This window comes from Oncorhynchus gorbuscha, linkage group LG18, assembly GCF_021184085.1.
Source record: "Oncorhynchus gorbuscha isolate QuinsamMale2020 ecotype Even-year linkage group LG18, OgorEven_v1.0, whole genome shotgun sequence".
NCBI lineage: Eukaryota > Metazoa > Chordata > Actinopteri > Salmoniformes > Salmonidae > Oncorhynchus > Oncorhynchus gorbuscha.
In genome coordinates, this window is record NC_060190.1 from 47,568,678 (window position 1) to 47,583,260 (window position 14,583).

At 42.2% G+C, this 14,583-nt stretch overlaps 1 pseudogene; it reads left to right on the forward strand.

Moving 5' to 3' along the window:
- The first annotated feature begins 2,938 nt into the window (after positions 1-2,938).
- Positions 2,939-12,092, forward strand: LOC124004167 (annotated as a pseudogene).
- Positions 12,093-14,583: the final 2,491 nt, after the last annotated feature.

Below are 14,583 nucleotides of genomic sequence, written 5' to 3' on the forward strand. Positions count from 1 at the left end.
ACACTCATTGGATGTGGCAGGGATGGCAAACCAGTATAGACTACAAAGGGAAGCACAGCCGAGAGCTTTCCAGCAACATGAGACTACCAGATGAGCTAAACTACTTCTATGCTCGCTTCGAGGCAAATAACACTGAAATATGCATGAGAGGACCAGCTGTTCTGAAAGACTGTGTAATCACGCTCTCCGCAGCCGATGTGAGTAAGACCTTTAAACAGGTCAACATTCACAAGGCCGCAGGGCCAGATCGATTACCAGGACGTGTACTGCGAGCATGCGATGACCAACTGGCAAGTGTCTTCAATTACATTTTCAACCTCTCCCTGTCCGAGTCTGTAATAACATGTTTTAAGCAAACCACCATAGTGCCTGTATCCAACAACACTAAGGTAACCTGCCGAGATGACTATCGAACCGTAGGACTCAAATATGTAGCCATGAAGTGCTTCGAAAGGCTGGACAAGGCTCACATCAACACCATTATCCCAGAAACCCTAGACCCACTGCAAATTTGCTTACCGCCCCAACAGATCCACAGATGATGCAATCTCTCTTGCATTCCACACTGCCCTTTCCAACCTGGACAAAAGGAACACCTATGTGAGAATGCTATTCATTGACTACAGTTCAACACCATAGTGCCCTCAAAGCTCATCAATAAGCTAAGGACCCTGGGACTAAACACCTCCCTCTGCAACTGGATCCTGGACTTCCTAACGGGCCACCCCCAGGTGGTAAGGGTAGGTAACAACTCATCCGTCACACTGATGCTCAACACAAGGGCCCCTCGGGTGTGTGCTCAGTCTCCTCCTGTACTCCCTGTTCACTCATGACTGCACGGCCAGGCACGATTCCAACACCATCATTAAGTTTGCCGATGACACATCAGTGATAGGCCTGATCACCGACAACGACGAGACAGCCTATAGGGAGGAGGTCAGAGACCTGGCCGTGTGGTGCCAGGACAACAACCTCTCCGTCAACGTGATCAAGACAAAGGAGATGATTGTGGACTACAGGAAAAAGAGACCGAGCATTCCCCCATTCTCATTAACAGGGCTGCAGTGGAGCAGGTTGAGAGCTTCAAGTTCCAAGGTGTCCACATCACCAACAAACTAGCATGGTCCAAGCACACCAAGACAGTCGTGAAGAAGGCACGACAAAGCCTATTCCCCCTCAGGAGACTGAAAAGATTTGGCATGGGTCTTCAGATCCTCAAAAGGTTCTACAGCTCCATCAAGAGCATCCTGACTGGTGGCATCACTGCCTGGTATGGCAACTGCTTGGCCTCCAACCGCAAGGCACTACAGAGGGTAGTTTGAACGGCCCAGTACATCTCTGGGGCCAACCTTCCTGCCATCCAGGACCTCTATATCAGGCGGTGTCAGAGGAAGGCCCTAAAAATGGTCAAAGACTCCAGCCACCCTAGTCATAGACGGTTCTCTCTGCTACCGCACGGCAAGCTGTACCGGAGCGCCAAAAGGTCCAAGAGGCAGCAGCATCTACCTCCAAGCCATATGACTCCTGAACACCTAATCAAATGGCTACCCAGACTATTTGCACCCCCCCTCTTTTACACCGCTGCTACTCTCTTATCATCTATGCATAGTCACTTTAATAACTCTACCTACATGTACATATTACCTCAACTAACCGGTGCCACCTCACATTGACTCTGTACCGTATAGTCTTGCTATTGTTATTTTACTGCTGCTCTTTAATTACTTTTTACTTTTATTTCTTATTCTTATCCGGATTTTACTGCATGTGTTCAAATGCATAAACATTAGCACAACTATTTATGGGTATGCTTGTCATCGGCAAGGACTAGGCATTTTTGGGGGGATAAAAATAAATGGAAAAGAGCTAAGCAGACAAAATCCTAGAGGAAAACCTCATTTGGTCTGCTTTTCAACAGACTGGGAGACGAATTCACCTTTCAGCAGGACAATAACCTAAAACACAAGGCCAAATATACACTGGAGTTTCTTACCAAGAAGACATTTGTTTTTGACAATTGCTTACACATGGTTTCTGAAACTATGGCTCCTTTTCTCTAGACTCTACACACACAACCCCAAAACACACACAACATGCAAAACGTCACACCTCTTGTAAAACCATGCGCTTCATTCAAAACTATTTTAACTCTTCTCAAAATTATGTTTTTGCATCAGAACTCTACACTTACACTTATACACGCCAACTACACACAGATGTGACAAATGTAAAACACTACCATCTTGTGTCTTTTGCATGTTCAGTGGAGTCCACGGCAGTTTGTCATAGCACTCACACGTACATGTATGTGCACAAATATATACAGTATGTATGCATATTCAGTATATATTTACCATATAAGCAGAAATGCGGGGGGGGACCGTTTTTTTTGCAATCGCTTACACGCTAAAAGTGTTACTTGAGGCACACTCAGTGAAACCATTAACTCATGTCCCTAATCCTCAGACCAAGTCTGCAAAACTGCAAGCATGTTATCTGCTTTACACTCAGTTTGCAATTGTAAAACACACTTTTTGCAAAACACAGTTCTCTACATTAGACACATCTTTTAAAACTAACAGGTCCTGTGTTTTGTTTGGAAAACACTGTTTGTAAAACACAATGGGCGAGTTAGTTTTTTTCATCTTCCGGTGCGCTATTATTCCTTACATTGGTTGTCAACCACTGCTTTAGACTGCCTACAATGTTTTATGATAATCTTCATAGTTATGCTGCCATTCAGTATGGTAGCGAGAGTTGCTGAAAAAAATAACTAGCCAATGTTTCATATGATAATGACAAAATAATCTATATTTTGACTGCCTGTATGTGTCTTGCTTGTGTTTGATATAAAGATTACTTGTCTAAATAGCTGCATTTAGCCTAACACCACTGCTGAAAATAACATGAAATCGGGCATTGAATGCATAGTTCGAACATGTCGACGATCTTTAGTATACAACCTGACATTTCATCCCCGGATAGTGGGAACGCTGAGAAGAAGCTACGTAGACAGCAGAGTGGGAAGCAGGTACGTAAAACAAAAATCATGCACATGTGCAGACATCTCCATATCAATAGCCATGGCAAATCGGTTTCCAAAAAAACTGGCACCGCAGCCACTGTTTTTTTTAATGAAGTAGGTCAATACACAAATACTTTCCTAACCCTAAATATTCTACATGATCAGAGTATTTTTTAATCTACTAAACGGAGGCAAATATGTATATTTTGATGGCTTTCTTCAATGATTCCTGATAATCAGAACGTTCTCGCTATATATTCTGTAGAGAAAATTCGAATTAAAGGTACACCATATTTAAAGGGATGGCTTTTGATAAATGTACTGAAAAATCTACTGAATGAAAACTTAATGAGACAATCTTTCGGTCAACAAGTGGGAAGGTTTTCGGTGGTTGAATTACATTTGTTCAGTGAGCATAAGGGCGCCACATGCGTACGGCAAGACTCAATACCAAATACTGAGAAGTGCTTAAATCAAAACACATAAAAAAGGCATAGATTTCCTAAGTCTGAATTGGCCGCTATAGGAACAGTAGTCTCTGTAGCCCTACACTGACCTGCATCTTCTGCAGCCTCCTCATCTGAGTGTCGATCTCCCTGGGGCTGCGCTGGTCGAGGGTCCACAGCAACTCGATGGCCATGAGATGGTTCTCTGAGGCCTCATTGTGGCAGCCCAGGGCCTGTTGGAACTGACGCCACAGACCCTACACTGTTCTTGATGTCATCTCGGGTTCTCTGGTAGTCCTGGCGTGCCTCCCACATATCGCAGTCATAGTAAGTCCATTTTTTACACACACACACACACACACACACACACACACACACACACACACACACACACACACACACACACACACACACACACACACACACACACACACACACACACACACACACACACACACACACACACACACACACACACACACACACACACACACACACACACACACGTTTTTAAGTACTTTTGTCTTAGGTTGTTTTTTTATTGTTTTTAATTAACACTAAACTAATATTCAATGCTATTTTTAATACATATTATGCCGTTTTTAATGTTTACATATGATGATTTAAATATGGGCTGTGCAAGTGAAATGATGTTCCTAGAATTTTACCAGAAGAAAAAAGTGCAACAGTGCGTGAGGATGGCCTGAAAACGGGCGATTAAAACCTCGTCAAAATATATCGACGTATGCCAATTTTATGTATAGAGCACACTTCTGACAGAACATAATTCAGTTTTTACTTTCTGCAATTGTTGCAAACTAGCATACGGAACAACTCTGCAAAATGTGTCGTACCCAGTCTGAAAACAGTGATGAACTAACACACAGTACCCCAAGCGAAGATTTGTATAACTAAACCAAGATAGACCACAGCCTGTCGTTTCCAATGGGAACAAATGAGTCATAGTGGGCAGAACAAACAAGTAGGTGGGCAGAGCCAAGCACGAGCAAGCATACGTCTGCATATTTCCGTTAGGGAACGCCACCTCTGTGAAGTGCGAGTGTGCAATAACTCAATTCGCCTTTGCACTCCTTCTAAACAACGCATTTTTTTTTTGCAAATGATAAAGTCTACAAAACTTTGTCCAGAACACATTCTAGTTTTGGGAACAGAAAACTGAATTGATATCAAATGTTTTATCGGTGAGAAAATTTGCAGAATATCGGCCAAATTCCATCCCGTTCCATCTTCTCCCACTGCCGGCCAACGGGCTTCCTCTCACTGGTAGTGAGTGGAAAGGCCATGCGGATGCTTCACATTTAAACATCCAGTGGATATCTGTCTCATTGTTCTATCTTAGCCTCCGGCCCTTAAACCCTCAGCCCTTGAATGACGTTTCATATCGTCACATCCGAGTCTACCTTATTAAATGTCCCTTCCAAGGGTGGGAGAGTGATGATCAGAGAGGCAACATCCTTGGAAACCTTGAAGTTGAGCTTAAAAATAACCAACCTAAATCGATTAATGTACCTAGCAAGCTAAGATAGTTAGCTACAGTTACCCATAGCTGGCTATCTAGATTCATAGTTTGGTCCAATAAATTTTATAATTCCCAAAAATGTTTATGAAGCTAGTTACATTTTATAGGCTCCTCACAATGAGACTAAGCGAATTTGCCAACTCTAAAATCAATGGCATCTATATTTTTTAGCAAGCTAGCATTATAATTTTAACTGACATGCCGAAAATGCAGCCCTGTTGATTAAATTTGACACTTCGTGTCCACTGGAGTTTGACACGTGACTAGAGTTTGCAGTGAATTGTGGGTCATGTCAACCCCACAAGTGATCAAAGTTCTTTACTCGCTCCTTCAAGCTAAATCAAGGGCCGAGGGAGCAACGTTTTGTGAATTGGAACTCCACTTAAAATGGTAATCAAACTGCATCTATTTCGATGGGGATTCCCCCTGAGGGAAAGTGACTAGTGCGAGGGCTGAGGGGGTCAAAATAACATGTTTGGACTGCAGCCCAAGGGTGTCCACTAGTTACCACAGCCACAAAGTAAAAAAATAGTCTGTATCTTAAAAAATTACGAGACGTAAACATTTGTTTTTCAGTCTTAATTTAAGTTTAGGCATAAATTTAGTATTGTGGTTATGTTTAAAATCATATGTTGAGATGATTAATTGTTGGGTTGGGGAGTACATTTAAAGGATTGCAAAAGCCTGTAATTGTAATCCATTACTTTACCAGCTAAAAATATTGTAATCAGATTACAGATACATTTGAAAAACTAGATGATTACTTTTAAATTCAGAAAGGATGTTTGTGAAAAAAATCTTTGGTGCTTCTCTGTTTTCTCAATGACATGTATCTATTGATTCTTGAAGAATATAACTTATAAATGCCTCATGAATTTAGTTCAATTGGCCCACTCCATGAGAACCCAAAATATAAACTAGTTTTACACCAATGTTTGTAAACATTGTGAACGTAAACAAACACTGTATAGCCTCATCATGGATGGTCAGTCCATAGCTCTGCCTATTAATCTGAGAGTGGTTACACTTCTCCAGGCCCATCCCTCAGCATTTTACCAAAACCATTTTGTTATTGTTTCATCTGTGGATTTAATAAGTCCTTAGTTTTGGGGTCATGCTCAAGTAAAACAATTTGGCTAATCTATACTTCCATATTTCCAGTCCTAATCTTGACGATCAAGATGACTGGAATTCTGATAGACTTTGGTCTTTCATGTAAAGATATAATTGAATCATACTATATGTAGTAGAAATCGATGGGTTAGAAGAAGCCTACATAACCAACACATAAAGTATAATTTAACATCCGTATGGCCAGCTATGTAAACTTTAACATTGATTTATCCTGCAATAGATGTCGTTCAATTGGTAACATACATTTTTTGTTTCTTCTAATGCCTCTTAAAGGAGAAAGTAATCTAAAAGTAACGAGATGTAATCGGATTATGTTACTGAGTTTGGGTAATCCAAAAGTTACATTACCGGTTACAATTTTGGACAGGTAACTAGTAACCGTAATGGATTGCAACATTTTCTGCAATGTTGCAAACTAGCATATGGAACAAATCGCTGCAAAATGTGTCCTACCCGGTCTGAAAACAGTGATGAACACACACAGCACCCAAGGGTTTCCACTAATCACCACAGCCACAACTTCAAAATTGTCTATATCTTAAAAGTTCATGAAAAGAAAAAAAATGCTTTTTGGTCTTAATTTAAGGTTAGGGTTAGGCATATGGTTAGCAGTGTGGTTAAAGTTTCTTGAAATGTAACATCCAATAAAAATATTGCCAGCGGTACATTCAACCCGTTTTGGTAATACAACTCTGAGGCGGCGTGATGTGATTTTGGCTATGACTGTTAGCCATGACTTTGTAAACCTATAATGTTAGCCAACTAGCTAGCGAGAGATGCAAAATAGCTGATCTGTTATATGTACGTGTTTACGGATGAGATACCATGACAGATAGAACATCTTTGGTGTCGAGGTGGTGGAATGTGAATGCGCCTCAACCAATGAAAACGTGTGATGGGCAGGGCCGACTACGCCAGGTTCTGTGTGCGAGGGGTGCATGGAGACATTTCTCGCTGTCCAGGACAGACAGGAAAATATGGACGCATGTTTTCTCCCTCTAACAAATTGAAATTATGTCCAATTAATTAAACAAAGGTTTGGATCGCCGAAGCGACAGTAAATATGTAACATCATAGATCAACAGAGAAACAGTGAAATGTCATTTGTAATAAAACAAACAAATGCTTGTAAACTGCGCATTCATGAAAATCCATCATGGGAAATGAAAGACTACAAATGTTTTATTTATTTAACCAGGCAAGTCCGTTAAGAGCAAATTCTTATTTACAATGACGGCCTACTAGGGGACAGTGGGTTAACTGCCTTGTTATGGGGCAGAATGACAGAATTTTACCTTGTCAGCTCTGGGATTCGACCCAGCAACCTTTCGGTTACTGGCCCAACGCTCTAACCACAAGACAGTTAACCTGCCACCCCAAAACCTACTGACAAAGATACATTAAGCCCCCTTATCCTTCCGCAATTGTTTATTTTGTAGAACTAAAATAAGTCAATAATTGTTCAATTTGATAAGACAAATGTATATGAGTCGTTACTGTGTCCTTGGAGGGTGTTGGAGCAGTGAGGTATATTAAGTGCCGGAGAGATATAGTTAGTTCGGTCTGTTGCTGGGGGTCGGAGGTGTCGGGTGCGAGAGAAGCAGGTTGATGTGGCCAGGGTCAGAGAGGATGTCGCATGCTGAGGACGTGAAGGAAGTAGAGGAAGGTGGATGAAGGGTGAGGGATTCTGAGGGGATCCCCATGAATAGTAGATCTGTGACAGAACAGAGGGATATGCCAATGAGTGATATATGTTTCAGTAAGGTTGGCTTCTTAGCGTTCCTAGTAATGGTTATCAACTGTACCGCAGAGATGGAACCTAAATCACAGAAAAAATATATTGTGGTGGCAGATGCAGAGAAGTACTTGGGGGTATGAGATTTGACTTTAAGAGGTACATGGTGTGTTGAGTGGCAGTGTCCTGTCCTCTCAGATTGTTGGCCTGGGGTAGGTTCAGATAGGGTAAAGTAGTGGAATAAGGTGGTGGGTTTTAAATGTACAGTTCCCCCCTATTGACATCCAATCAGTTTATGTTCTGAAGTGTAAAGAAACTTGATTAATTAAGTTTATGCAATTAACTATTGCACCACTCTGGACCAACTAACGAGCTACCTACTTGTTCTGGCAAAAACCACTGGACTGCTAGGAAACGCTCAGGTAGGAAATGTAAATATGAACACATTTTATGCAGGCTGAATAATGCTCAAGTTGAGTAAGCTGAACTTGAGGCTGCTTGAAACATGGGTTTTGTCTTTTGGTTTTGGTTTCTCAAGAAAGAGTCGGTACATTGCAGGTTGGTTATTTTTCTGCACTCTAGGTTTGTGTGTAACAAAGTATTCTATACTGAGATTACTGACACAGCACTTAAGTGAAATTGGAGTACGTAATTGACTGGAATGAACCTGCACACACAGTGGGGTCCCCAGGACTGGAGTTGAAAAACCCTTGTGAATAATTTGACAGTGAGCCTCTGTGCTCATGTTTCAAGACATCCATTGTGCCTTTGTTTAGACTGAGAAGGAACTGCGGTCGTGCCAAGAAGGGCCGTGGGCATGTGCAGCCCATCCGCTGCAGCAACTGTGCTCGCCGTATGCCCAAGGACAAGGCCATCAAAAAGTTTGTCATCAAGAACATTGTTGAGGCTGCTGCTGTCAGGGACATCTCCGAGGCTAGCGTGTTTGATTGTGAGTAGATTGGTCTGAGGGTAACTCGTCCTGAGTGATGCTGTTAGGCACACTGTCGGTCCCCAGGACCATCATTGAATGACACTGCACTGAAGCATCTGTCTTTTTCTTGATTAGATCCACCAGATCAGTGGTTTATTACACTTCATACTCAAACATCCTTTCCTCTGTGCAGCCTACATTTTTCCCAAGTTCTACAGTATGTGAAGCTGCACTACTGTGTGAGCTGTGCCCTCCACAGTAAGGTGATCAGGAACCCCTCCACAGAGGCTAGGAAGGACGACACACCACCACCCGCTTCAGGCCCAGTGTGAATACTCAAGCACCAAGCTCTGGCATTTTGTCCAATTAAGACCTTGACAACCAGGTGAGGAGAGTGCCTAACTAATCAGTGACCTTAGGGCTTTATTCAATCAGATCCGCAAAGCAGTTGTTTTGGCGGTGTCGAGGTGAAGCTGTGTTAGAGCTGTCAAATCCACAAGTGGCTCCTGGAATTATACTTAAAGCGAACCTTTCCATTGGCTGCACGGAGTCGCATTAAGATAAATCGCATGTAACCTGGTTTACATTTCAAATACTGGAATGTGAGATGTAATTTACGCCTCGATTGGGTTGATAGAAATCCTTATTATTTTGTTTAATAATTTTCAATTTGAGCATCATTATTCATACACACACACACACACACACACACACACACACACACACACACACACACACACACACACACACACACACACACACACACACACACACACACACACACACACACACACACACACACACACACACACACACACACACACACACACACACACACAGTACCAGTCAAAAGTTTGGACACACCTACTCATGTCTTTAAGTAATGATGGACTGTTGTTTCTCTTCGCTTATTTGAGCTGTTCTTGCCATAATATGGACTTGGTATTTTACCAAATAGGGCTATTTTCTGTATACCCCCCTACCCTGTCACAACACAACTGATTGGCTCAAAAGCATTAAGGAAAGAAATTCCAGAAATGAACAAGGCACACCTGTTAATTGAAATGCATTCCAGGTGACCTGGAAGCTGAAGCTGGTTGAGAGAATGCCAAGAGTGTGCAAAGCTGTCATCAAGGCAAAGGGTGGCTACTTTTAAGAATCTCAAATATAAAATATTTGGATTTATTTAACACTTTTTTTGGTTACATGTGTGTTTTGTCATAGTTTGTCTTCACTATTATTTTACAATGTAAAACAAAGTAAAAATAAAGAACCCTTGAATGAGTCGGTGTGTCCAAACTTTTGACTGGTACTGTATATATTTTTATTTTACCTTTATATAAACAGGAAAGTCAGTTAAGCACAAATTCTTATGTTCAATGACGGCCTAGGAATAGTGGTTTAACTGGTTTAACAAAAAATTTGATCATATTTCTCCAGGGCTAGCCTCCCTACACTGGCTTTCTGTCAAGGCAAGGGCTGATTTCAAGGTTTTACTGCTAACCTACAAAGCATTACATGGGCTTGCTGCTACCTACCTCTCTGATTTGGTCCTGCCGTACATGCCTACACGTACGCTACGGTCACAAGACGCAGGCCTCCTAATTGTCTCTAGAATTTCTAAGCAAACAGCTGGAGGCAGGGCTTTCTCCTATAGAGCTTAATGGAATGGTCTGCCTACCCATGTGAGAGACGCAAACTCGGTCTCAACCTTTAAGTCTTTACTGAAGACTCATCTCTTCAGTGGGTCATATGATTGAGTGTAGTCTGGCCCAGAAGTGTGAAGGTGAACGGAAAGGCTCTGGAGCAACGAACCGCCCTTGCTGTCTCTGCCTGGCCGGTTCCCCTCTTTCCACTGGAATTCTCTGCCTCTAACCCTATTACAGGGGCTGAGTCACTGGCTTACTAGGGCTCTTTCATACCATCCCTAGGAGGGGTGCGTCACTTGAGTGGGTTTAGTCACTGATGTGATCTTCCTGTCTGGGTTGGCGCCCCCCCTTGGGTTGTGCCCTGGCGGAGATCTTTGTGGGCTATTCTCAGCCTATTCTCAGGATGGTAAGTTGGTGGTTGAAGATATCCTTCTAGTGGTGTGGGGGCTGTGCTTTGGCAAAGTGGTTGGGGTTATATCCTTCCTGTTTGGCCCTGTCCGGGGGTATCATCGGATGGGGCCACAGTGTCTCCTGACCCCTTCTGTCTCAGCCTCCAGTATTTATGCTGCAGTAGTTTGTCGGGGCTAGGGTCAGTGTGTTACTTCTCCTGTCCTATCCGGTGTCCTGTGTGAATTTAAGTATGCTCTCTCTAATTCTCTCTTTCGGAGGACCTGAGTCCTAGAACCATGCCTCAGGATTACCTGGCATGATGACTCCTTGCTGTTCCTAGTCCACCCAGCCGTGCTGCTGCTCCAGTTTCAACTGTTCTGCCTGTGATTATTATTATTTGACCATGCTGGTCATTTATGAACATTTGAACATCTTGGCCATGTTGTTATAATCTCCACCCGGCACAGCCAGAAGAGGACTGGCCACCCCACATAGCCTGGTTCCTCTCTAGGTCTCTTCCTAGGTTTTTGCCTTTCTAGGGAGTTTTTCCTAGCCACCGTGCTTCTACACTGCATTGCTTGCTGTTTGGGGTTTTAGTCTGGGTTTCCGTACAGCACTTTGAGATATCAGCTGATGTACGAAGGGCTATATAAATACATTTGATTTGAACTGCCTTGTTCGGGGGCAGATTGACAGATTTTTTTACCTTGTCAGCTCAGAGATTCAATCTTACAACCTTTCGGTTACTAGTCCAACGCTCAAACCACTAGGCTACCTGCCGCCTACACGTTCTCATTCTGAACTTCTAACATGAGTGGGAGGGTGTGGTTTTGTGTCAATGATCAAGAGCAGCTGCGCACCGATTTCAGTTAACGCATTTACACCTCAGCCGCCGCCAAAACATCAGATATGCGGGTGTTGGCTATCGCGGGTTAACTCTTGATCTGCTTGAAACTAGGCTTTAAGTACAAGGGAGGAGTGAAACCCCGTAGACACTGCCCTCCATGGGATGAATTTGACACATGTGGCCTGGACAAAGCCTTCTGTCTAGATATCTGCATGCATTTAAGAGACTACTCAACCATATCCAGAAATTAACATTGCCATTCCTGTTTTTCCTCTAACGTTGGCTGTTATTACATGGTGTGATTGTGGACTACTGTTCTGATGGCATATGTTATCTTTGTACAGGGTGGCTCACCCAGAGCTCCTCCTCTTTATAAATATCTGACTCTTATTTAGCAATGTAGGAAATATCAGCCAGCCAAGTAAAGTTGATTTATTTGGAATAGACTCTCCAATACAGTACAAAACTTACAGTAGTTTTAATCTTGATTACACATACTTAATTACATTATGGTACATGTAAAAAGGCTCTGCAGTAGTTAAAGCGAATCCACACCATTCACAGGGGCAGGAGGAGAAAAGGTGACAGAGCAGATAGTCAAGTCAAAGGGAACACAAACACAGTGCAATAGAGAAACCTTGAAAAATAAAACATTCAAACAAGGGCAAAATTCAACCACAAAAACAAGAGCACGTCAGTAATAAAATGTTCTCTCTGAAGCTGGGGTGGCTGTTAAGGATAAATACAAAATAAGCTTGAATCATTTATCCTCAAGACTATTTGGAGAAAGCTGAATAAGGAAAGTGTTGCAAACAGTGTTGTTACCTCATGCACCAGGTTTTAAAAGCATAACTGTAATCCAAATAATCAAATCCAGGATTACCTTCTCAGGGATTTTCTGCTGAACTTCTGTCCTAAATGGATTTCATGTGAAAAACTGTACTGGTCACAGCCAGGGCAAGTATGAGATACATCCTGTCCAGTTAGGTTCACCGAATTTGCCTTTTCACACTATTACCAAAGCCCAGACATATCTGCTATAAATGCAGTTAAGCTCTTTAATATAGCTCCATTCAAGAACTGTACATGCCATTTGGTTTACAGAACAAAGATGTTTTTGCATCATAATTCACAGATCTGAGTAAAGTCCTAGGCACATTTTAAATTAAAGCTAAAACTGTGAGATGAGTCAACTACAAGATACAGAGTTTTGTGCTGTGCCATCAGCCTGATTTGTGGAATGACAGTCAATGAGGGAGTGTTATTACGCTGGCCAGGGTGCATCGTACAGCTCTTTTCCAAAAAATACATTTTCAACATTGTCAAACTAGTTCATTGGTAAGGCGGACAAAGCGTTATCACAAACAATCCCGTTCACATGTGAAAACAGAATCCTTCTCGTTACTTTATCTGCTTAATTACGTAACTTTTGGTTTGAGCCGACTTTGCAATCGGACAGGTCGGGACATTTGGCTCAAGCCAGAGAGGCAGCCCGGTTCCAAATCGAATGTAGTCAACTTTCAGCCGGTGCAAAACACAATTAAATCGAACCCCCCCCCAATTGTCACTGGGAGAACCTCAAGTTGCATACTTCTTGCATTCTTTCTCCTCATAACCCATTGGATGAGAAAGCCAGAGGTCCCTCCCCTCTGACCTTCTCCTCCAATGGATTTTGAGGAGGACGGGAGGAGTATGCAATTAAGATTCTCCCATAGGCTGCATTTACACAGGCAGCCCGATTCTGATCTTTTCACTATTTGGTCGTTTGATTGGGCTGCCTGTGTAGCTAGTTGTCAGATTGGTGACTGATGTGAAATGGCTAGAACTAACACTGATAATTAACAAACAAAACATTACAAATGTATCTAACCACGTTTCCATCCAGTTATGTGAGTAAAGTCATACCGTATAAAGACAAATCACAACAGCTGTGATGGAAACAAGTTTCAGTACAATTTTATAAAATGGCGACAGAATTTGTACTTTTGACATGGTGGGACCTTTTTGTGTTGGTAAAATGTATGCGAGAAATGGCAGTGGAAACACCTTTATGCGCAAATATTGATATAACTATCATATGGTAGTAAACTTGGGAGTCACGTGATGACACAGTGTGTGGTCCTCCCACTACGACTCTGGAAACCATGCAGTTTATTAGGTTACAGATGAAATAAGTTCTGAACTTCACAGGCTGGTGGAAGTGCACGGTATGAGCTTGAGGGTCTTATTCTGGCGACATGATCGATGCTTGACAAACAAATATTGTAACGCTTAAATCATAATAATCTCATGTTTGTAGACTAACCTACCTGAACTGCAAGGTGTCGGCTAGGGCGCAAGTGATAAGACCAGAATAAGCACAGTTGCTATTTAATGTAACAGTTTGTGATAAAACTATCAGTAGAATTGAAAATGCGATGGAAACACATTGAACATTGGATTTTTTTTATTCGGTACATAAACTTAAGCGAAAAAGTACATTGTGCACTACGTCATCACGCACTGATTTATATCTGCAATAAGTCAGTTTGGTGGAAATGCACCACTGGCGGGTAAATTCACATTTTTCTTTATGCGGATGTTTGAATATTCACATTAAAATCTTTCACCAATTTGATGGAAACCTAGCATATGACATCAATTTGTGTTACCGTTTATTGAGCTTTCAAGACCCATGGCCAAGTGTTCTGTCCTCAAATCTGATGTAGCCAACATCAAACAGTGAAAACCTAAGAGGGGGAGGGAGGGGGAGCGGGGGGCAAAGGCACAATAGCAAGATTTACACACAGAAACACCTAAACCTGCTCTTCCAGGAACTGCCGTCAAACGATCAATGCAGAATTTCCACGTCAATTCAGTAATCCAACCATTTCAGATTACATTAGA